The sequence below is a fragment of the Gopherus flavomarginatus genome, chromosome 1 (assembly GCF_025201925.1).
Source record: "Gopherus flavomarginatus isolate rGopFla2 chromosome 1, rGopFla2.mat.asm, whole genome shotgun sequence".
Taxonomy (NCBI): domain Eukaryota; kingdom Metazoa; phylum Chordata; order Testudines; family Testudinidae; genus Gopherus; species Gopherus flavomarginatus.
In genome coordinates, this window is record NC_066617.1 from 169,502,070 (window position 1) to 169,526,014 (window position 23,945).

Sequence of the window (23,945 nt, forward strand, 5' to 3'; positions counted from 1 at the left end):
GTAGTGATGGTGGTAAGCAAAGAATCCAGGTATCCTGGATCCATTTCCCTCTTGAAACTACTGAACCAACTGGGTGGCTTTGTACTGAGCCTCTCATATTGCCTGCACAGATCACAATGCAGGAGCAGGGCCTAAGAGACTGCTAACAAGCCAAGAAAATCTGGCTGGGGATAGAGAGAACAGTGCTTCTTTATCAACAATGTGTTCAACCCATGCTTCATTGTAGACTATTCTATCTTGTGCTAAGGGACAAACTGGCATCAGGTTTTCTCAGGACCGGGAAGGCAGAAAGCTTCCGAATCTCCCGGGGAGAGGCAAGTTCTGTTTTAGCACACCTCAGTATTCAGACCATGATACTTATATGTGCTCAGGAAAGTGACCAGGCACTTTTGAGGTGATCCAATAGTGACAGGAAGTTTTAAGAACAACATTCTGAGGAAACAGTCCTGAATGCTGTAGGAGGTAAGCACAGAGCTCTAACAACTTTCCTGGTATATAGGAACACACTGTGCCTCTCACCCATTGAGAAGGAGAATTTTTTTCCCCCTCAAACCATAGATTCTTCTTCGAGTGATTGCTCATATCCATTCCAGTTAGGTGTGCGCGCCGCGCGTGCACGTTCGTCTGAAACTTTTTACCCTAGCAACTCCAGTGGGCCGGCAGGTCTCCCCCTAGAGTGGCACCGCCATGGCGCTCGATATATACCCCTGCCGGCCCACCCGCTCCTCAGTTCCTTCTTACCGCCGTGTCGGTCGTTGAAACTGTGGAGCGCGGATTTGCTGTCCTCCACGTCCCTAGCTCTCCTTCGTTTTACGGTTCATAGTGTAGTTAGTAGTAAATAGTTATAAAGGTATAGTTAGTTAATTGTTGTTTGTAAATAGTTGTAAATATTTATTAGTGGGTTTGGGCCGTAGCCCTTCCCGACACCCGGCACCGGGCCCATGCCTGGTTCGCCGGGCTTCAAATAATGCTCGGCCTGTAAAAAGCCGATGCCGACCAGCGATCCCCACGACGCTTGCCTAAAGTGCCTGGGGGAATCGCACATTTCAGACAAGTGCCGCATTTGCAAGGCTTTTAAGCCTAGGACAAAAAAGGAGAGGGACCAGAGATTAAGGACTCTCCTTATGGAAGCGGCGCTGAACCCGGCAACTTCGACGCAGACAGTCGCATCTGCACCGGCGCCGGACCGTACCGGCACCGGAAACACACCCCAGCAACCTTCTTCCCCGGCACCAGGACCCGAAGCAAGGCCCTCGAAGTCTGCGACTCCATCCAGGCAGACTCGAGTGGAGCGCCCAGCGCCTACCTCGGCCGTGGCACCACCAGCAGGGATCCCATCGACTCCGGGCCCTGAGAGTCCGTCGAGTCCAGTCCCTCCTATCTCCCCCATAAGGTCTGGGGTTGAGCTATTGGTCCCATCGACGCCGGAGACTTTCGCTTTGGCACGGGACCTGATTGCTCTTATAGAGCCAACTCAGCCTCAACCCCCGGTACCCCCAGTGCGGGTTGTATCCAGAGGCAAGCCGACGACTATGAGAGCACCGTCTCAGGACTCACCCAGCCGACACCGTTCGCTGTCGAGGTCCCGATGCCGTGAACGCTCTCTCTCCCGGCGCCGCTCGCAGTCCCAGCACCGCTCCCCTCAGCGGCACCGGTCGCACTCGCGGCGCCGGTCATCCTCCAAACTGTCCCGGTCTGGATCAAGTCACCGCTACCGGCACTGGGACTCTAGGAGCCGTTCCCGTCGGTGATCAAGTCCCCGGTCGACCTCCCGGCACCGAGCTGGTGGCAGGTCCCGGTCACAGTCGACCTCCTGGCACTGCGTCGGTGGCAGGTCCCGGTCCCGATCGGCCTCCCGGCACCGCGTTGGACGCAGGTCCCGGTCCCGATCCCGGCACCGAGTCGGAGGCAGGTCCCGGTCCCGATCCCAGCACCGATATGATTCCCCGTACCGGTCCCCGGCACTGAGAACAGCTTTGGCGTCAGGACTAAGGGATCCTTACCAGCCGCGTTCTGCCCTCCATGGCCCTCCAGACAACCGTCTGTCTCGTCACAGACAGACAGTGTATATGCACTGGGCACAGACAGACACGCGGCCCTCTTTCAGGACCCCCCTCTGCAGGACGAGGGACCGCAGCAGTGGGGGTTCTGGACACCCTGGGCGTACCACCAAGCCCAGGGCCCTCAACAACTTCCTCCTCAGCCTGCGATGGCTGAGCGCAGGGCACCGGAGGCGTCGCTGTCTTGCCCCCCTCCCTCTCCGGAAGGGGAGGACAGGTCCAGCCAGCAGGACCCTGAGCTCCCTCCGGAGTCAGAGGCGCGGGTGCAGACAGAGCCCCCCATGGACGCTCTTTTGCCAGGGGTCTCCTCATCGTCCTTTCCCGATGAGGCAGTGGCAGGCACATCTTCCACCAGCCCTCCCCCACTTGACCTCAGGGCGCACCAGGACCTCCTCAGGCTCGTAGTGCAAAACTTAAACCTGCAAGCTAAGGAGGTCTCCGAGATTGAAGATCCCGTGGTGAGCATCCTCTCAGCAGATGCTCCCATGAGGGTCGCCCTGCCCTTTATTAGGACTATCCAGGCCAACGCCAATACCATTTGGCAGTCGCTGGCCTCCATCCCTTCTGCTGCACGAGGCATGGAGCGTAAGTACATGGCTCCCTCCAGGGGTTATGAGTACCTCCATGTTCACCCGACACCGTGCTCCCTCGTAGTGCAGTTGGTGAACGAGAGGGAGCGTCATGGACAAGAGGCCCCAGCACCCAAGTCCAAGGAGGCGAGGCGTATGGACCTCCTAGGCCGCAAGGTCTATTCGGCGGGCGCCCTCCAGCTCAGGGTCTCCAACCAACAAGCCCTCCTTAGCCACTACGCCTACAACTCCTGGGTGGCAGCAGATAAGTTCAAGGAGCTGTTGCCACAGGAGGCGCGTCAAGAATTTGCGGCAATTCTTGACGAGGGCAAGAAGGTTGCAAGGATCTCGTTGCAGGCCTCCTTGGACGCAGCAGACTCAGCCGCTCGAACCCTCGCCTCAGGGGTTACAATGCACTGCATCTCCTGGCTTCAGGTTTCTGGCCTTCCACAGGAGCTCCAATGTACCATCCAGGAGCTCCTGTTCGAAGGTCAGGGCCTGTTCTTGGAGAAGACAGACCCCAGGCTAAAAAGCCTGAAGGACAATCGGGTCATCATGCGCTCCCTAGGGATGCACACGCCCGGAACACAGCGCAGACCCTTCCGGCCGCAACAACAGCAGCAGCGCTGGCCGTATCCCCAGTTCCGCCAGCGGCAGGACCTCAATAGGTGCCGTGGCAGAAATGGCAGGCGCAGACAGTCGGGCAACCAAGGGGGGCAGAACCAGGGCTCCTCCAAAGCCCCACCTGGGCCCAAACCTTCGTTTTGAAGGTGCGCCCGAGGGCGCAGTACCTGTTTCCCCCATGGATCCTTCCCCCTCGTTTTCCAACCGCCTTTCATTTTTCCTCCAGGCGTGGACCCAAATAACATCCGACCGCTGGGTCTTACGCACTGTGCAGACGGGATACCGTCTGCAGTTTATGTCTTACCCTCTCTCCTGCCCCCCACCCTCGTCCCTCTTCAGGGACCCCTCTCACAAGCAATTCCTCTGCCAGGAGGTGCAGACGCTCCTCGACAAAGGAGCCATAGAGGCGGTTCCGGAGAACGAGAAGGGCAAGGGGTTTTATTCCCGCTACTTTCTGATCCCCAAGGCCAAGGGAGGCCTCAGACCTATCCTCGACCTGCGGGAACTCAACAAACATATGGTGAAGTTGAAATTCCGCATGGTATCCCTGGGGACCATTATCCCATCTCTGGATCCTGGAGACTGGTACGCCACCCTCGACATGCAGGATGCTTACTTTCATATCGCCATATTGCCGCAACACAGACGTTTCCTTCGGTTCGTGGTTGACCGCCATCATTACCAATTCGCGGTCCTCCCGTTTGGCCTCTCCACGGCCCCGAGGGTATTCACGAAATGCATGGCAATCGTCGTCGCATATCTTCAGCGCAGTCGCATTCACATGTTCCCTTACCTCGACGACTGGCTGATTCGAGGCACATCAGAGCTGCAGGTCCGCAACCACGTCCGCAGGATCTTTGCTGCCTTGGGCCTCATTATCAACGTGGACAAGTCCACTCTGCTCCCCACGCAGAGGATAGAGTTCATCGGGGCCGTTCTGGACTCCACCTTGGCCAGGGTCCTTCTGCCGTTGCCCAGGTTCCAGTCACTGTCGGCCATCATTCAACGCTTGCAGGCGGCCCCCCTGACCTCAATAAGGACATGCCTAACCCTCTTAGGCCACATGGCGGCCTGCACATTTGTGACAGGTTATGCGCGGCTCCACATGAGGCCCCTCCAATCTTGGCTCATCGCGCAATACCGGCCGACCAGACATTCGCTGGACACAGTTATCACCATCCCCCAGGGAGTATAGGATTCCCTTCGCTGGTGGCTAGACCAGTCCGTCATGTGTGCAGGGCTCCCGTTTCATCCGCCCCAACCCTCGGTATCCCTAACAACGGATGCCTCGGACCTGGGCTGGGGGGCCCACCTCGGAACCCTGAGGACACAGGGCCTGTGGTCCCCTCAGGAAGTGGATCTCCACATCAACATACGGGAGTTCACAGCGGTCCATCTTGCTTGTCAAGCGTTCTCCCGTCAGCTTCGGGGTCGTTGTGTCGTGGTATTCACCGACAACAGGACGACCATGTACTATGTCAACAAGCAGGGCGGCACGAGATCCTCTCCCCTATGTCAGGAGGCGATGCGGCTCTGGGACTTTTGTATAGCCCACTCCATTCACCTCTCGGCTTCCTTCCTCCCCGGAGTATGGAACAAGCTGGCAGACCACCTGAGCAGATCCTTCCTCTCACACGAGTGGTCCCTTTGCCCAGACGTCGCCCTCTCACTCTTCCAGAGGTGGGGTCGTCACTCTTCGTGTCCAGGGGGAACAGGAAATGCCAGGCGTTTTGCTCCTTTCAGGGCCGGGAGCCCGGGTCGGTAGCGGACGCCTTCCTTATCCCGTGGACGACCCACCTGTTCTACGCATTCCCTCCATTCCCGCTGGTCCACAAGGTCCTTCTGAAGGTGCGCAGGGACAGGGCCCGTGCGATTATGATAGCTCCAGCGTGGCCCAGGCAACATTGGTACCCCATGTTGCTGGACCTGGCCATAGCCGACCCAGTACCCCTGCCCCTTCATCTGGACCTGATCACCCAGGACCATGGCAGGCTCTGTCACCCAGACCTCCAGTCGCTGCACCTCACAGCGTGGCTCCTGCATGGCTGACCAGGTCCGAATTACACTGCTCTACCCCGGTACGTGAAGTACTCCTGGGCAGCAGGAAGCCTTCCAGCAGAGTGACGTACTCTGCAAAGTGGAAGCGTTTCTCCTGTTGGTGCACGGAGAGGGGTTTCCTCCCTATGGAGGTTTCTCTCGCCAATATTTTAGACTACATCTGGTCCCTCAAGCAGCAGGGCCTGGCGATATCGTCCCTTCGGGTTCACCTGGCGGCTATCTCCACCTTTCATCTGGGTGGGGATGGCCGCTCGGTTTTCTCTCACCCAACGGTGACTAGATTCCTGAAGGGACTAGAGCATCTCTACCCCCAGGTCCGACCCCCTGCCCCTACCTGGGATCTCAACCTGGTTCTGGTTCGGCTAATGGGCCCTCATTTTGAGCCATTAGCGACTTGCTCCCTGCTCTATCTCTCCTGGAAGACTGCCTTTCTAGTGGCCATCACCTCAGCTAGTCGGGTGTCGGAACTCCGGGCCCTCACGGTGGATCCCCCATATATGGTCTTCCATAAGGACAAGGTGCGGCTGAGACTGCACCCTGCCTTTCTCCCCAAGATGGTCTCAGCCTTTCATGTCAACCAGGAGATCTTCCTCCCCGTCTTTTTCCCAAAGCCTCATTCGTCAAGCAGGGAGCAACAACTCCATTCGCTTGATGTCCGTCGGGCTCTCGCATTTTATGTGGAGAGGACCAAACCGTTCCGCAAATCCCCCCAGCTTTTCGTGGCAGTAGCGGACCAAATCAAGGGACTTCCCATTTCCTCACAGAGGATATCCTCGTGGGTAACGTCCTGTATCAGGACCTGCTATGACTTGGCTCACGTCCCTACGGGCCATGTCACTGCGCACTCTACTAGGGTGCAGGCGTCATCGCTGGCTTTCCTCGCCCGCGTGCCCATCCAAGAGATCTGTCGGGCAGCGACCTGGTCATCGGTCCACACCTTTGCTTTCCACTACGCCCTGGTCCAGCAGTCCAGAGATGACGCGGCCTTCGGCTCTGCAGTGCTCCATGCCGCGACTTCTCACTCCGACCCCACCGCCTAGGTAAGGCTTGGGATTCACCTAACTGGAATGGATATGAGCAATCACTCGAAGAAGAAAAGACGGTTACTCACCTTTGTAACTGTTGTTCTTCGAGATGTGTTGCTCATATCCATTCCACACCCGCCCTCCTTCCCCACTGTCGGAGTAGCCGGCAAGAAGGAACTGAGGAGTGGGTGGGCCGGCAGGGGTATATATCGAGCTCCATGGTGGCACCACTCTAGGGGGTGACCTGCCGGCCCACTGGAGTTGCTAGGGTAAAAAGTTTCCGACGAACGTGCACGCGCAGTGCGCACACCTAACTGGAATGGATATGAGCAACGCATCTCGAAGAACAACAGTTACAAAGGTGAGTAACCGTCTTTTTGGAATGTAGTCCAAGGGTATGACAATATGTGTTCTTCCAGTGTGTTAAGATTGATTGATTGATTTGCAACAAATTGTTAATGCACCTTCAAATAAAGGCTTTTTTTAAAAAAAATTACAAAGTAATGTAAGCTATGTGAATGAAGGGAACATACAATAATGCCACAGCTCTTCTGAAGGTTTCCATGTTGGTTTGAATTGCTGTCTAGTTTGGAAACATACTGAGATTTACAAGAACACATTTCTTTTTGGAAGACCTCAGAAATGGCAAAGGAGAAGAACCTAACTTTTAGCCTAACACTTCTAACCAGAGCCCAGACCTAACCTCATAGGAAATTCAAAAAGGTTCCTGTAAAACAAAGCTATAAGAGTTCTGCTTTTCCCTAAGCCTGTATTGGGGTGCCATATGTTTTTTTGTGTTACAGGTCAATATATTGCATTGTGGAAAAATAAATTATTTATTTATTTGTAAATAATAGAGCTGGAATCTAGAATTTCAGTGACTTTATTTTTAAATACTTGTTTTTAAAGTACCTACCTATTTGGCTCCTGGGATCTGACATGGCCGTATAGACAGGAAACATATATCTGTCTGTTTATGTTCCCCAGCCTGGGTCTTTTCTGAGTAATTGTAAAGTACTCTTGTGAGTTTTTGATTGCTGATCCTATGAACCATGAGTGAGTTGTTCTTGGCATCCCCAGACAGAGAACCACAGGACATGGATAATGTTCAAAAAGTCTGGAGAGCAGTTAAATGTGCTGCAAAGCTCCCTCCACTTCATTGATGGTTTATAATATATTTATATTTAGCATTTAAAACAACTTTCTTGACAGAACATTTCAGCATGCATTTGTAATACAGCACATTATAAACTGAGTGGAAAATGCAGAGATGTTTCAATCAGTCTGACTAATGTACAGGAGATTAATTCTCTTATAATCCACTGTATGGGCTACCTGAAACTGTTATCCTGAAAAATCATATCCTTATAATTATTTTGGGTTCTTTTTGTTTATTCTAATTTTCAGTTTAATATTTTTCATGTCTAGAGCATCTTTTTATCCAGATCTTTATTATCATTAGGTGATTTTCTATCACTGCTCTGAGTGAGGGATACATAATAATAGGTAGCTCTTATACAGGACAAAGGATCATTCCACCTACCACAGAAAAAATATTTGGTTGGAATGAAGTAGCTGATTAGTAGACACTTGACTAGAACATGCATAGAATATGAAGTGAAAAGTACCATATACAGTGAAACTATAGGGGGAATTTACATAGACTAAATGTAGTTAGCCAAACTGGAATCTGGCTGAGACGTCAGAATTAACAGCCTACTCTTATGAAAAGTATTATGGGAACTTTAATAAACTCAAATAGTTGAGCTCTCATGTTCAAAATACAGCATCTTCAAGTCTATAGTGTCTCTGTCATAAACAGATAGCTAAGGGTTAATGTCTCTTTCACCTGAAGCACCTGACCAGAGGACCAATCAGAAAACAGGATTTTTTCAACTCTGGGTAGAGGGTTTTTTGTGTGTGAGTCTTTTGTTCTGGGTTGTCTGCCTGTATGCTCTCTCGAATGAGGAGTGATTTCTATTTCCTGCTTTCTAATCTTCTGTTTCCCAGTTGTAAGTACAAAAAGATCAGATAGGATTTATGGTTTTTTGTATTTACATGTCTATAGTGGCTGGAGTGCTTTAAATTGTATTCTTTTTGAATAAGGCTGTTTATTCAATATTTCTTTTAAGCAATTGACCCTGTATTTGTCACCTTAATACAAAAAGACCATTTGTATGTATTTTTCTTTCTTTTTTATATAAAGCTTTCTTTTAAGACCTGTTGGAGTTTTTCTTTAGTGGGAAACTTCAGGGAAATTGAGTCTGTACTCACCAGGGAATTGGTGGGAGGAAGAAGTCAGGGGGGAAATCTGGGTGTGTTAGATTTACTAGCCTGATTTTGCATTCCCTCTGAGTGAAGAGGGAAGTGCTTTTTGTTCCAGGACTGAAATTAGGGAGGGTGAACTCCCTTTGCTTAAATTCACGGAGGTTGCTTCTGTGTATCTCTCCAGGAGCACCTGGAGGGGGGGAAGGGAAAAGGTTTATTTCCCTTTGTTGTAAGACTCAAGGGATTTGGGTCTTGGGGTCCCCAGGGAAGGTTTTTGGGGGACCAGAGTGCCCCAAAACACTCTAATTTTTTGGGTGGTGGCAGCAGTACCAGGTCCAAGCTGGTAACTAAGCTTGGAGGTTTTCATGCTAACCCCCATATTTTGGACGCTAAGGTCCAAATCTGGGACTAAGTTATGACAGTCTCCCTCTAGCAACATGCTAGGATAGTGATTCAGTACTGACTCAAGAGGAGTGTGTTCCCACTTGATGAATCGCCAACTCCAGTTCCTGCAGATCTTAGATATTCCCTGAAAGTTTTCCATCAACTACTAACAAAGCTTGGCTTAGGAGATCTGAGAGGATCCTAACATCTGGTGCAACATCTGCAGAATAAAGCTCGTAGGAACCCCCGCCCCATCCTCACTGGTCATTACTCCATAGGAAATACCCACTGCCTCAATCTGCTTAATTCTATAGTAGACTGAGTAAATAATACAGTCATCTAAAACTTCTGGTGGATGTTTCTTTCATGGGCTGTCTTTCTTATATCCTGCCAACTTCAGAGTCACAATGCAGGTTTGTTTCTTTCCCAAATCCCACAATGCAGGTTTGTTTCTTTCCCAAATCCTCCTCTGTTCCGTGGCATATTTACAGGTATATGTCTCTCCTGGTATTCCTGCCTTCTGGTGCTTACTTGCTAGTTTTTTGTTTGAGCTATGTAGGTATTGTGTGTTTATTCTGCAGAATTCTGATAATACGTATTAGGGGGATCTGAGTGGTGTTTAATCAAAAAAAAATCAGCAATGGCAAAAATAATACTAGTTGATGTAGCAATTTTCATGCATAAAACACAGGTATAGACTTCACTTAATTTGAGTATTAGCAATGGTTGTTATGTCTCTTTTTCTTAGCTTATGTAAACCACAAAAGAGAGAGAGAGAGACCCAATCAAAGAGAAGTGCCTCAAAGTGGGAAAAAGACACTTTACTTAACATACTTACTTCCTGTGAGCCCACTCTTCTGATTTGGAGACTGTAGATGTGCAATTTTGGACACTCAGTTCTCTCACTTATGTGTTCAAGTGTGAAATGTTGAATCTGTGTGGGTGTGTAACTCACTTTACTTAAGAGATACATATTTTCAATTCTCTTGGCTCAACAGAGCTAACATGAGGATGAGAGAATGATCTGGATGCTATTCTGCTTCATGCAACACCAACACAATTATGAGCTTAATTCTGATTGCAGAATTTTTTTTATTGATGAAGGTGTAATTGACTGCAACAGGTCAGCTCTTTCCAGATCACTTTGCACAGCTCTAAATGACTATGCAAGTTACAAAGCAATACATAATCAGGTTCATTCATTTTTTAAATTTTCTGATGTTTTTGTGTGAGGTTTGTCACTCTTCTGTTGCATTCACACAACTGTTTGCATTTAATTTCCATAGAATAGGGGAGAGGAAGGGGAGGGATGATAAATTGTGACATACTTAACAAACTCATCCTTAATACAGGAATCTTTATTTGAGGCATCTTTAACAAAAACACCTTAGCAAAGTTATGCATATCTGTGCTGACCAATGTTTGAAACTGTTCCAGAATTAAAAACACTGGTGCGGAGGGGGGAAGAACAACCAAAAGAAAAAGTTTTATTGTGTGTACAAATCTTCAGCCATAAGTTTTAGATACGTCTTTTACTGATTTTTTTTTCAAGCTTGAGGTGATTTCCTTCCTCAGTGAGGACTAGAAAACAGGCTTGAACCTTCAAGTTTCAGATATTTGGGAGTTATTCAGCGTTTAAGTGTATTCCCCTCCCACCTGAATCGCATAACTCAAAAATGGCTAGTCTGCTTTGCTCAGACTTGTCAAATAAGAAACAGAGTTCAGACATGCACCTGTAATGTTAACCTGCTTTGGGGAGTGCAGAAACTCTAGACAGAAGGCCTCAAACCCAGCACCTGAAGGGTAAGCGATTGATGTTGAAATAACTTATTTTTTCTTAACTTTTCATTAAGCAAAACATGACATGCAAAAGAAAGCACAAGATATACACATATCCCCATTCCCACCCACACATCTATTTCTGTACAATATCTTTGTGCTATCTATCTACACTAGCTTACTAATGCATCCCTTTGTGGTGGCATCTATGCACTAACAACATTAGGGCAGAGCACCAATCTCTTTAAAGGACTCTAACCTCCTTCCTTGGCCTTGTACTTTGTCATTAGTCTACTTTAAATTGTTTGTTTTAAAAAATATGTTTAATTATTTATATTAGTTTCGGTTTTGGAAAGTTTCTGAATAGTTTTTTCAGCAAAGTGCTTCTGGGGCCATCCTTTAGGGCTGTTACTGCAGGGGAAGGCTTTGCCAAGATATGAATCTTGTGTATTACTCTGTTCTGTAGCCATCCTGATTTCTGGTGGAAGGTAGTTCCACAGTTCCAGGTTCTCTACCAAGAAAAAGCTCCTATGAGCTTTGCTTGGGACTCTGCCAGCTCCTGGGTCCTATTGCTGTGATATGCTGGAATGAATAGAGAATGGGGCAGTCCCTGAACTAGCCAGCAGCCAACCCTTTATGTTGAGACTCTACACACTCATGCAGGTCCCAGTACAGGACTGGGGCCTATATTAGATGAGACAAACAAATATAAAGACCAGCTGCTGGAGACACTCATGGGAAGGAAAGTGCATGCAGGCTACTGATGGTAGGAAGAAGGACTCCTGAGAGACGAAGCATTCATTAAGATGGCTACTTTGATACACAATTGGCAATTGCATTCTCCTTCCCAGTCACCTCAATTTGTGGGGCTCAAGCATTGGTCACAGATTTGGTTTGCTTCAAATTGTGGGTGACTTCATTATAAATGCTGGCTTTTTGCTGCCACGTTGAATGGATGGGCGAGATGGAAAGGAAAAGAAAATCCTTCAGCCGTAATCTCGTATAAGATAGTCTACGATTGGATGTTGCGGTCAGTAATTTCTTGCTAGATTTCTATTAGTGTAACTGGGTACACTGCAGTAGAAAAGCAGTAGATTGCAAAGCAGATATAGCACACCTGAAGGATCTGAAAACAGGAATGTAGTTGATCTTTTATAAATAACAATGTTTACCTATAAAGTGGTGCTCTAGAGTAGCACTTAAATATCACAGGCCAAATTCACCTCTGTTGCCTCCATTAACTTCAGGGCAGATAGTCTAGAAATGTATCCGGCTTCTCTGTATACAAGGCTACCTGGAGGAAAGGAATGTTTTATGTTTAACCATTGACAAGGTTTGTGACTTAGTTTTAAAGTATATTTTATATGTTGTCCCCTCTGACATACACTTTTAATTATTCTTAATAAATTCAAATTGGAGCAACTATTTTGGAGTGCTAGGAACTAAAATATAAGTTATAGCCCTGATCTGTGCCAACCTTTGCAGGACTTGACAGCCTAGAATTGGAAGTGGCTGATGGAGCCCTCCAATGTAAAATGAAGAGTTAGGGATTTAATTAAAAAATGCCTATAATTTTATATCTTTAATATATTACATAAATTATTCACCACATTTTGTTCGGCATAGTATATATTTTTATATATCTTTTCCATAGAGGCATGATGCTCTTTTTCTCCACTAGTATCAGAAGATAGGTATAGATGTTTTCTATTATCCTGAGATAAGCATAAATGGCTTTATGTTCCACTTATATATTTTTATATTCCACTTAGTCCTGAAGTAGCTCCTAGTACCTCCATTCAACAACCAATATAATTATTAGCACGCTAGAGATCCGAACAATCAGTTTTCATTCTTTGAGGTCTCTACCAGTACCATGTACTTTTCTCTCTGGTGATATATTTGTGTTGTAGTGCATGTGAAAGATTCCAGATTTGAAAACCATGGACTTTGAAGTCCTCTAATTATCCAGAGGAAAAAAAATCAGCATTAACAGCTGCAGTATTAGCTTTCCTATACTGTCCTGCTAATCTGTCTCACTGCTGACCTGGAGAGACCACCCCTAAGTGTGATTCCATCTCCATGATCCAGTTGATCCTTGGCCTCTCTGCTGAGATGGTCCACAAGTGTGCCAGTTAGTGGGGCTGGCTCTAGTAAAGTAAATCCTTGTTCAAGAAACAAGGAACTTGAATGACAGGAGTGACTGATTTCACAACACCCTCTGAAAATCCTTCAAGTGGTAATTGTCAGCTCAAGGCAGATTTGAATTTGTAACAAGCTCCATATCCCATTATCAGTTCTATTTTGTAAAGTAATAAAATGAGGGTAGGGTCAGATACTGTAAAGGTCATAAAATTTCTGGGGCATAAACATTTTCACCACTCAAAAGTCAGCAATGCAAAAAGGACTTTAAATCTGCCTTAAGACAGCAGCTGAGAATTCCCCTGTTGTAGGAGAATCCTTAACTGACATAGGTCTGCCATAACCTATATTCCCCAGTCACTGGAATTTGAGGTACTCCAAAAAGGAGCAGAGGGGCTTCCTGGGATGTGTTATCCACTGACAAAGTTAAAGTAGCCCTAAGACTTTGGTTTGACTCCCAAGCTTTGGAGTTGGGTGGAAAGATGGTGTAAAGCCACCTCAGTCCCCAGACCCACCCAAGGGGGTGGCAAGCATTGATCTGGTGTACTTGGGGTTCTAGCCCTTCCTTCTGGTCTCCCTCCTCCTTCCCCTATTGGCTTAGCTCCAGGATATGTGCTCTCCGTAATCTCTTTACTTGTTCCTTACAGAACTGCACTGAGCAGTTTGCCTGGGCTAAAGTCGCCGCAGCATTTGACTTCCTCCCTTTCCCAGCTCCTGGCATGTTTTGGCAGCAGCGTGACTGAAGGATGAGTACAGTCTAATTAACTCAATTGGAACTGCTGCTCAATACAGTACCTTGTGCACCTTTTGTGTGGAGGTAAGCTATGCCCGCAAGTGAAACATGCCTTCAGAAATGCTGAAGCTAATAACATCCACCTCTGATATCATTCCCCTAAATTATGCTGTCATTCTGGTATATTCATACTGATATCATTCTGCTACAATGTAAGGGGATCCATTTATTATGAACAGATCCTTCTCCTGTACACAACAATTATTTTCACATAGGATGGATTGGAAGCAGGTCCCATTATTATACCCCAGTCAAGTCTATAAACAAAATCTTTCCCTTTCTTATTACCTATTTTCCTTCCATCTCTAATTCTTTGCATGTTTATCAGAGTTGTGTGTGTTTTAATCCATCAGCAGCTATACATTTTTCAAGCCCAAATGCCCTAAAACTGTGGATATTTTTCATGAGGTTTCCAAATATCCTTCCTGTTTTCTTCTGCTGGCAGCCAGAAAGAATAAGCCATCATTAAGGGCAGCAAACACCAGGTAAAAATTATACTGCTAATTAGCAGATATGCTTGTCTCTCTAGAAGCCTGCAATTGTTTCCGCAGCCATTACTGGGAAGGAAGTGCAGTGGTTATTTCCAGGCACATCTTTTTATTCTATTGCTATAGTAGCTGCAGTCTGTCTGTCTCCCTTGGTATTCAGTTTCTATCCGTTCAAATACAGTAGATTAATTTTATAGGATCAATGCTGTCTCCATCAGTGAAAGGTCTAGCTCTTTCTAAATGTACTGTCCTGCACTGCTTCATTTTTCATTCTACTGGTGGCACCAGCTTCAGCTACTTTCTGCCCACAGTCAATGCTGTCTTTGTCAGCAAACCCAAGCCACTTACTGAAATCCACTGGCACTTCATGCAGTCATGTGAGTTTTGCTACATGGAATTTTGCAAACAATGCCAGACCCTGTGGTCTCGGTGCTCAGTAACAAAAGGCTCTGCAGGTGTTGGCCTATGGAAGCTCCGTGAGTCTCTGCAATTGTGCAGGCTAATTATGGCCCTGTTGATATTTGGTGTAGGACCATATTGGTTTAAATTTTGTCAAAGAAGGCCATTGCTGCAAGCAGGGTTCCCAGTCCAAAGGATTTTTTTATCTGAGAACAGTGTTAGTCTGTTACGTGAATGTATAATAAGATTCTATTTCACTGAGTAGTCCAGAAAGTGTCCTGACTTCTTTTTGATCCAAACCAGCCCATACCAAACACTGAGGAGAAAAATGAATGGATGCCAACCAAGGTTATTATTTCCAAGTGTATCCCATTTACAGTATGCACATGGTTCCCATCCTCAGCCCCGCTCTGCCCAGTATATGACAGGGATGTGCTGGGCGTGCCTTGGCGAAGTGATTCAGGATGCTGGAGACTTGAGCTATTCTTCTTTATGCCAGGTAAAAGGTCCAGAGTAGTGTAAAAGGCCCCTAAAAACCCTGGATTAGGCCAGGTAGGGATTTCCCCCCTGTACAGCATTTCAGGGATTAGCCAAGGGCTGCATTCTAAGGCCTGGTCTACACTGCAGGGGGACTGATCTAAGTTATGCAACTTCAGCTACGTGAGTAACGTAGCTGAAGTTGACGTATTTAGAACTACTTATTGTGGCGTCTTCACTGCAGTAGGTCGACTGCTGACGCTCCCCCATTGACTCTGCCTGTGCCTCTCGTCCTGGTCGAGTACCAGAGTCGACAAGAGAGTGCTCAGGGGTCAATTTATCACATCTAGATTAGACTATTGCTGCCCATTGATCCAGCCAGTAATGCAGACAAGCCCTAAGGGCCCCCTTGCAAGCTCTGTCCTAGGGGATAGATCCAGGGGTGGAGCTGTAGCCCATAGCTCGATTCTGGGCAGTGTTTTGCCCCATAGGGCAGCCCCTAGAGGCTGTTGTAACATAGACAGGGGCCCGGGTCCGACTAAATTATGCCAAAGGTCTGTCCAGCCGCCAGAGCAGCCCAGGATCGGAGAGACACAAAAGTGATTTAAAGCCGCCATAGCGCCCCTTCTCCTGTGCTGCATTTCTTATAGATGCCTAGCACAGACACTTATCCCTTACCTTGAGTCTCAGTGCTGAGTGCGCCTAGGTGAAGTGATTCAAGATGTTGAAGAATTGGGCTAATGCCCTTTTTCCAGCTGCTGAGTGACACAAAAGGATGTCCCCACTTGAGTTCAGTGTACACAAGGCCTTAAACTTAGCTCTTAGCTCATTAGCAATTCTCATCCACCTTTGCTTATGTGCCTTTAAACCCTGAACTATTAACCTGTCAGTGAGCTAGGTGCTGCTGCAGCTTCCCATCTCATATATGTATATAAAATGCTATTATTCAATATATTTACCACACTTATATGGTTTGCTAACACCATTCTGAGAATTATTCCCAGTCCACATTTATCAAGAGAACTGTACTGGGGCTCTGCTAGCAACAACCTGATTTATAAATGGCTCGAGCTAGAGCAGTTACTCTCGCAGTGTGGGCAGAGCTTTTATAATATGTGGGTGAAAGATGCCCCTGTTGTTACCTCGGGAGGCATTATTGGATGTTCCAAGCTGCCCCCTTTCTGCAGAGCAAAGTCCTCATTCTGGACAATGTCTAGAATTTATGTGAACTGAACTGAGTTGAGTTCTCCACTGAACATGTCTAGAAAATCCACCTGACATCTTAATGCAAGCAGTGGGTTAAACTCTGGGCTGACCAGTTATCAGTTAGGTGAAAAACTCTGGAGGCTGCCACAGCCTGATATTTGCTGCTGAGCACTTCCCTGAATGACAGGTCCTTTCTTGACATGAGCCAAGGGGATCATTTTTTGTCTTAAACTAGGCTTTATAGGGAATGTGGATATCAGTAATCGGTGCAATGACTCTCCATGACTAGTCTCAGGAACAGATGTATATGCTCGAGAAGAGAAACAAAGGACAAAAGTGTTTGAAAAAAGAGAGTGCTAACTACGGAGAGAATTCTCTTCCCTTTCCCTCTTGCATTAACCCCATTTTTTGGACATAATTTTTCATTTTTTCATCCTTGTATAATGCGTCTGAGATGAGCCAAAATTGGAATATTGACCTTGAACTCTTTGAGTTTTGGAGTGGGTTTGGATTCAAGTTCCCAGATCCTAGCCTGGCACTCTAGTTTGGTTCTGGGTTGGCTGCAACTCTGAAAAGAGCCTTTCTTCAATTCTGACTCAAGATGGGGAAAATCTTGTGAACACAACTCATGAGATCTCACTGCCATCAAAACAGAGCCAGAACACTACATCTGATTCAACCTTGAACCTTAAACCAGAATGCAAGCTTGACCTTGATCAACATCTGTTCCTGACCACTGCCTCCCTAACCCAATTCTGATTCTCTTACATGTATTGCCATTACACTGTAATGGAAAATGCTTTGAAAATGGCTACTCTTATAAAATTCTGATGTAACTTTACAGACAACACTCCAAGGAATAACTATTTTTACTTAGCTGTTCATTTTAATTTAATAAGTCCCTAGAGCCTCCAGGGACTGGTCTTCAAGCCAACCCAATCCTCCCAGCTTTCCTGTTTATGGTTGCAAGAGAATTCCCTTAGATGTATCTACTATAGCTCCACTACACAGCACAGGTTCCACACAAGAGAGAGGGGTGGGCAGTTCAGTGTGGAGAAAATCAGGCTTTTATATGGCTCAGCCCCTTTGGGAATCAAGCCACTTTTATGTAGTAACCTAACTGTAAGCACTCAAGTTTAAAAACAGTTACTCTACTGTAATCCATCCCCACCAACCTGACACTTAACTGTTGACTACAGCCAGTCAGGAATTTTTTGACAGAATGCCATTTTCCAATGAAAAAACAATGTGTTGAGAGCCAGACTTTTTCCTTATCCTGATTCTTGCTCTCTGGAAAGCCTTACAATGGATTTGAAGAGAGACTCCAAGGACTCTGTAATCCCCTGGGGAAAATCTCCCCCACTCTGAGTAGCTGGCTCTTTCTTGTCTAGGCTTCAAATGTGGTTCCCCTGAACGCTAGCTCAGGTAACCTTGATGGTTGAAATCCTCAACTGATATAAATATGGCACTTTCACCTAAAATTTCATTCAAAAAATCTTTTTTCTTTCAATCCAAAAATTAAATAAAAATAACAGTTTGGCATTTATAACTATTTGTGTCAAGTCTATATTTTGGAAAGCTTTTTAACCACTGAATTTTTCAGGATGACGGATCTGTCATTTCTCGTCTAAATGAAAAACAATTATGTAGCTCAGTGATTATAAAAAGGGGGACAATTTAATAATGCAAATCTCTGTGCTCACTGATTTGTATCCTTGCTGCCTCTTCTTTGTCCTTGAATCTTTTGACATGTCTGACTGTCATTTAATTAGCGGCTCTCTTCCTTTCCCTCCCCCACTTGTAAGTTGTAAATATATATATAGGTCCATAGTAGTAAATTTACCTGTTAATTTTTACAGATGTGAGGCAGCTGAGTAAAAGGACAAGCAAGTTAATCTAAGTGCAAGAACAATTAAAAGGGCATAAAGTGAGTTTGAAAACATTTATATCATGCGGTGTAACCTACAGAATTGCAATCCTTCTGGCTCTGCATTATTTATTACTTCCTGTTCCTACAGTGCAACTGTGGTGTTTATTACTTTTCAGGACATGATTTATAGGAATGATTGATGAACCACAGTATATGCAGAATGCCAACTTCTCAATTTATTGGATTGCAAAATAAAAGACTTAACTAAAGAAGGGCCAAGCAGGTTCAGAGAAGATAGGCCATAACTTGGAAATAGGGGAGAGCATCCCATGCTATATCATTCGGACCACAAGAAGCCCGGGACTCAGTGTTAAAGCAATGAAGCATCAGCTTGTTTCGAACCAGAGCAGCTTGCCTGGACATCTAAGACCATCATAGTTCTGTCTCTCCAAATGGTCTCTAATTTGGTTTTTCCAAAATCTTGGAGTAATATGGCCTCCTCATTTACACAGATGAAGAGCCCTAATCCCATGGAGCGGACGTGTTATCATGTTATCTTATCCCCTACCACTGTTAAGGCTACTTCTCTTTCCCTCCATGGCTGCCCCATGCAAGCTCTGCTGTATGTGACTAAGAATGAGGTGTGATTAGCCAGATATGGAGAGAAATCAGGTGGCCATCTACCTTGTAAGGCTTAAGACAGAATAAGCTGCAGTTTCTGACATAAATTCCTATTGGTTTGATCAACAGCCACTCCCTTCTCTTTGACAGGCTGTCATCAGCCATCCTTATTGAGCAGCGTGATTGCAGGCCATGCTGTCGTTGCTGCAGGTGTCCTACTGAGCAGTACAGAAAGACTGCGTGTGTTCTCATAGACCTTGTCCCAATATGACTTTTAGTGACCTTAACTACTGTGAAGTCCCACCAGACCCACCACTCTGCAGGCAAGATGTGGTGGATCATTGGGAATGCTGAATAAAGCAGTACAGATAATGAATTTTGCGCTTCACTGGTAATTCTGGAAAAAATGTTTCTGGTCAAACTGAAAATGAAACTTTTTGGAAATTTTGGTGAATTGAAAAGTTGGAAAAACATTGGAGTTGAACAAAATGTTTACATTGACCCAAAATGAATTTTTTTGATTTGATTTAGAGAATTTTTGATTACTGTTTAATAAAGCTAAAGAAAATTTTGAAATGAAAACTTGCTTTGAACTGAAGAATCAAAATGTTTTGATTTTTGAAATTTTTTAATTTTTTTTTTTCAACTGAAACAAGTTGGTGAAACTGACATGAATTAACAAAATGTTTGTGTTAACAAATCTGTATTTTTCACTGAAAAAGAGTGTAGTATGAAACATTTCTCCCACCTCTCCTGCTGAAGACGCACAGTATGACAAGTTGAAAAATAGAATGTAAAACTTACAAAAACATTTTTCTCATTAAAATTTGAAATTGATTAAATGTTTCATCCAAAATGGATTTTGAAACTTTTTTCAACCAGTTTTATCATTGGCTGAAAAATTAAATTTGCTTTATCAAAAATTGCATGGCACTTTTCCATTAAAATTTCAAATGTCAATGAAATATGGTGTCAATATTTGGAATTTTTAGAGTTTTGACTTGCCCTATTGAGCCACTTTTCACATAAGCGTTCCCTCCTGTATGCGTTTTCCATAGATAATGACAATATACGTTTTCAATCAAGAAGAACACAAAGGGGATCTTTCCAAGTCATTACACAAACTGACCCACTAAAGTGTAAACCACTGTTCAGAGTCAATTACATATCCCCCTCTGTCTTTGACTGGCAGAGGATACAAGTCTGTTACAGCTCCAGTGTGGAAGGCTTGGCTTTTTTGCTCGAGCTTTAGCAGCTTTTCAGATCTGGAGGTTTCTGGTGCAGTCGGTGGCATGTGGGCCAAGATGGCATCCATCACCTAAGCACTAAGTGTGACTATTTTACCTCACTGCACAGCTCTGCACGGTCAGGTAGTCTGGAATTTTAGATCAAGCTTGCCCTTGACAGAATGATTAGAGCACTTCCTTTTCCACTACCAGTCTTGTTTTCTTTGAACCTCCCTCTGATTTTCTGGCACTTACGGGTTTTACACAGTTGTCTTTGAGTGGGAAAGACAGGTAACACTGAACAAGGCAGAAAGAACAAAAATACAGGAAAGTTTAAAAACTTTGTAAAATCTAGGGTGTGTGTGGGGGTGTTGATTGTGTAAGTAGTTGAAAGACTTTTTTGGCTGGTTTTGACAAGGTTTGATTTTTAGAGAAGGGCAACTGATCATCAAGAGGTTCTTAGGACTTTTCCCACTGCATATGAGCTTGATGGCTGTTTGCCTATATGTAGCGTACTGCATTGCTGTGAATAACTTGACTACTGTGTAGGTTGATACCTGTGTATAACCCTTCTGCCAGGTGGAGTCGGCAGCAACAAGGGCTGGGTTCAATGTCTAGGGGTTTTTCTACGAACAACATAAAGTAGAACCAGCTTAAGCGCCCACCCAGTAATCTAGGAATATTAACTATCACCCCGGGTGCCTCTGAGAAGCAATACTTCCCCTCTCACAAGCACTGAGTCTGTGTACAACAAAATAAAACTTTTAGGAAAAGGGGACCCAGCATTAATTTGGGAAACCACCACAACAACGATTCAAAAGCATGTGTCCATAAGCAAATACCCAACCCAGGCCCAGAGAGCATTGGGCAGTGTCCTTTGGTTCAGTTTCTTACTATGAATTGTGAATGTCAGACAAATGAAAGTCTCTTAACACACCACTCCCCTCACCCTCTGCTGCACCCCACTCACAGTTTGTGGACCTTGGTTAGCAAAGACCCAGAGTTCAGAAGCTTTTTCATGGAGTTTCACTCCCCCCTCCCTGGATGGGGCATGTTGAACAATGCCTCTGCTGTTGCTGCCTTTGCTATGGGCTCACAGCTGCTGCTGTGTCATTGCCGCTGTTTCTCTGCCCTGATATCTCTCTCTGTCATTGCCCTCAGCAAGTCACATTCTGAGGTTTCACGACTTACCCGAGCTCATAGTGATTTCAGCCGGCAGTGAGGAACCTCACTTTCTGTGTTCTTTCGTGGGAACACTATCCCCACAACAAGGTCTGTGGCTTAGCCCCTATATCTGCTCAGCAGTGATGTCAACTCCATGACTCACCAACTCGAAACAAGGACTGTCAGTTGCGTCTAATCAGCTGTCTTTAAACACCGGAGGGAGCAGCTCGAATGTTGTCTAGGAGTCTACATCACTAGGTAAAAAATCTGTCTGCACCCACTCTCCCCCTCACTGAGATTTGGCATCCCTACCCACCTGCTAGCATGTGAGGTTCAATTTAAGGTCACCCCCTCTTCAATCAGGACAGGCTAAACACAGTTCTGCTGCCCTTTACTCGTGCAGTAAGCATAACAACTTTCCATTTACCCTTGCATTCAAATACTAGAGTGATTTGTAACCCAAAACCAACCAAAATTGATCGTTTTGGCAAAGCAGCTTCACCTGCTGCACACCTAGGCACAGTAGATGTGTCTATGCAAGCATGGATTTTTCTGTGGCTCTTTACTTTGATTGGTCCAAAGTCCTCATCAGGTATAGAGAAGGTATCTTTCTGAAGACATTACGTAAACCTTATTCCTTTGCCAAAGACAAGTTCATAAAGCTTTTTACATACATATCCTGGAAATGAAAATGGTTAAGATAGAGATCTCTCTGTTGTTGGGCACAGATTTCTCTTTCATTTCTCTATAACTAGGGACCAGCAAACATCAAAACATTTGGAGGCTAACTTAAGTATCCCAAAGTCTGGATGCCCATCTAAATGTATTCAAACTACTTTGATTGAAAATTCAGGCTGTAAATATTATGCAAACAGGCTTTCTTTTCAGATTTCTAGTATTTTCTGGTTTTGAGTGGCATAGAAGAATCCAAAGCCTTTCAATATTTTAACCTGTAATACCAGCTCAAACCAGGAAGTACAAACTGAGTGGATTGGTTTTTCCCCTAAAATAAAATCACCAACATCACTGGCACTAATTGGTACCCTTGTTAGCAAGCTCAGTAGAGACACCAGGAATTTAATGTATATAGAGTCAGTACTAGAGTTAAGCAAATAATTTACAATGAATAATTTATTCATTTAGTTTAGCTACCTTTTCTGCTTATGGAAGGACATTGCAGTTTCATAAAATGTATCCACTATTCAAATGTATTCAACAAAATTTTTCTCATTTGTTTTGTTTTTTTAATTCTATGACTTGATGACAAATATTGCAATACTGCTGCATTGCTTAACAGTGATTGTTCACATGTCACATATATAATTTCTCTTTCCCTAATGGATAAAGAACTTTTGGCTCAAATATTTGTCTGTGGGAATTTAAAATGTCGATTCTGCAAATATTCATATGCGCAGTTGTAAAATTGCCTCCTGTGAACATCTTTTGCCAGTAAAAGTGAACTGCTCAAACATTTGCAGAAAGCAAACACAAAATGGGTGCCTTTAAAGTCTAGGGCAGTTTTACCATTGACTTCATTGTGGCCAGAATTTTATCGAAGAGATAGGCCCACGTCAAAAGCTAATTCACTGAAAAAATTTGAATAAATATTTGTGGGAATGATTTTTGCTTGTTTGGCTTTTTTGCATTATTCACTCAGCTCTAGCCTCAATTATTCTCTTTCTAACCACATCATGACACAGGTTAGGAATGAGGTCCACTATTGGGACAGCATGGGGAAACTTGCAGAGTCTTTGTGGTTCTTTTGCCAGCACTTAATTGACCTATTTCCCCCTTTCAGTGAAGGGTAATATAACTAAACTTCTATGAACTTCCAAAAAGTTCTGGACTTATTCGAGTTTTGGTTGAAAATCCAGAACATTTCTTATTTTGTCCAAACAAGTCCAGCATCTATAACTTTCAATTGCATTAAAGGGAAATGAAACACTGTGGCAAAAAAGACAAAAAACAGCGGGAGCTGCAATTGGCTGAACCTGTGGACGTGGCAGGTAAACTAGCCGGCCCAGGGGGCTTACCGTGGTAGGCTGCGTGCCAAAGGTTGCCAATCCGTGCTCTTTACACACAAACACACATACACACAGAAGCTTATTATGTCTACTTTAAGATGAGATATGATGAGTCAAATGGTGCCATTACCATAGAAAGGGGAATAAACAGTGACACCATCAACATGTTAAAATGACCCAATATTTGTATTTGTTTCTGTTAGTTTAATGACTCTGTGTATCATTTCAAGACATAAATTTTATTTCTTTGTGACCTCAAACTAACCCACAACAAAAATCTAAAGGGTAAAACAAAAGAAATCTAATAATAAGCTCGTCCAGGTATCATTGAATTGTAGTAGCATTGCTTACACTTCTAGTCAACGTCGTTATCATCTTGTTCATCATCATGATCCAGGGTGATCAGATGTCCTGATTTTATAGGGACAGTCCCGATTTTTGGGTCTTTTTCTTATGTAGGGTCCTTTTACTCCTCACTCCCTGTCCCGATTTTTCACACTTGCTCTCTGATCACCCTATGATGATCTCTGTCAAGAGTGCAGGGATTCACACAGTCATCTTTGCCTTGACATGTTCACAGCACTGTTCAGGGAAGATTGTTCTGACTACAGATAGAGTTTATTGTGCAGTGACCTCTACTGGTACAGGCACAAATAAGGTCTTGTAGAAGCTTAGATGCCATTGGGCCCTTGAAGAATACAGGAAGTAGTTCATCATCCACATTTTTCTTTCCATGTTGCAGTGGTGATCCAATATCTGGTTTGCCTA